Genomic DNA, 1,891 nt, shown 5'->3' on the forward strand with positions numbered 1-1,891 from the left:
TGCTCTCTCCTCTGCGCCAACGCGTTCGTCATTGTGTAATTGCGTTCGGGTCAAAGGTTTCTAACTTGCGCAGTATGCGTACGGTCGTTTGCCGGAAGCGAATTATTTGAATTTATAAAGCTTTAAATATGGATATTTTTCTTACAAAAATGCATTGCTTAGCTTCAAAAGGCCTTTATTAACCCACTGGAGCCGTATGAATTACTATGATTATGGATGGATGCATTTTTTTTTTTTTTTTCTTTCAAAATGCAGGCACCAATTCACAACCATTATAAACCTTGGAGGACTAAGGATATTTTTAAATATATCTCTGATTGTATTCGTCTGAAAGAAGATAGTCATATACACCTAGGATGGCTTGAGGGTGAGTAAATCATTTTTGATTATTATAATAATTTTCATTTTTTGCGTAAACACCCTTTAATGCTTCCTTGCTGAATAAAAGTATTGATTTTTTTTTTTTTTTTATGTTATGTATGCATCAACTAGGTTTGGTGATGGCAAATGATCTATTTATTTTAATTGAAGCGATACCTTTGAATATGCAGTGATCATTTTAAGCATGAAAAGTTTGAAGGCATTAACCGACATGTAGTGTTTCATGTTACAGATGTATTTTGGAAACTTCATAACTACTGCAACAGCTACATTAACTATACTGCTTTCAACTTAACTTACTAGGTTTATGTCTTTAGAGAGTTGAGCACCTATGTGTCAAAGAAAACTAAAGCTCTTGTAAAGCAGAGCTATTCAACATGTTTTTTTTTTTTCTTTCTTTCTAGCGAGCAGCTATGCTCTCAAAAGAGGAAATGAAAAAGATCAATGTTGGAGAGTTTAATGAGGATATAAGATGTCTCTGGAGGCAGTTTTTCTCCCTATGAATTTTAAGACCGTTCCAGGCCCAGTCCAATGTCAGGCAGATTTGCATTTGATTTATAGTCACTGTCACTGAGATTTTGACAGATGAGTAAAACCAAAATATTCCCATCTTTTGCTCTATTCACCCGGGAACATAAACACAACCATAAATTTTTAGCTTGCCCTTGCTTTTATTAATAAGTTTCAGAGGATAAACCACAGGACAGTATTACATTTGAAAGAAGCATTATTGCACTGCTGATGATGAATCTTCCCTTATGGCACACTTTGAGACAGGAATAAATTACACACTTCAGTATTAAACAGAAATAAAAAAAATAAAAAAAAAATCTTTGTGTTAAATTACATGTACTACATGCTGAGAGACTGAACTTAGTTCTGAACCATGTGCACCTTTCTTTTTTTTATTTATTTATTTATTTTTTATGGACCTGTGGACATATAAATAAGAATGAAGAAATCACTCACCACATCCAGTGCTCTCCAAGAACAGCTTGAGAAAGCAATAAACTTCAACATCAATACATCAGAGGCAAAGTCATACCTTCATCTTCTCTGAAATGAGCCCAGTGGTCTCCTCCCACACTTCAGGCTCTCATTTCACTGCAGTTCATTCGCCTGAAGGGCTAAATTGCCCCCACTGGAATATTGGCTCCAAATATACTATTACAAAGCAATTTTGTTGGTAAAATAAGCATGATGTGACTGCTGTTTTTGAGGCAGCAGTCTTTTTTCATTATTAAGGAAAACTTCAACCCCCTGAGATGCACAGTAATATCACATTTAACACAATTCACCAACATATACTGTTTGTTATATAGATCTATTCTGGTAGTGAGAAGATGTTATGCAATGTTGTTTTGAAAAATGTTTATTTGTGAAACAGACTTATATTGCGGTCATTACTTGTACTTCTCCAAAGTGCCTTCCTTACAAAAATACAAACATAACAAAACAATTTTAAGCCAAACTATTTTTAATTTCCCTTGGACCATATTAAAAAAAAAAA

General features: G+C 34.0%; 1 long non-coding RNA gene across 1 annotated transcript; it reads left to right on the forward strand.

Annotated features, from left to right (window-relative positions):
- Window positions 1–307: 307 nt before the first annotated feature.
- On the forward strand, window positions 308–1,406 carry LOC125271422. Its single transcript, XR_007185603.1, has 2 exons — window positions 308–367; window positions 786–1,406. It is a non-coding gene; the product is annotated as an uncharacterized LOC125271422 (long non-coding RNA).
- The last annotated feature ends 485 nt before the right edge of the window (window positions 1,407–1,891 follow it).

Source organism: Megalobrama amblycephala, linkage group LG7 (genome assembly GCF_018812025.1).
Source record: "Megalobrama amblycephala isolate DHTTF-2021 linkage group LG7, ASM1881202v1, whole genome shotgun sequence".
NCBI classification, from domain to species: Eukaryota; Metazoa; Chordata; class Actinopteri; order Cypriniformes; family Xenocyprididae; genus Megalobrama; species Megalobrama amblycephala.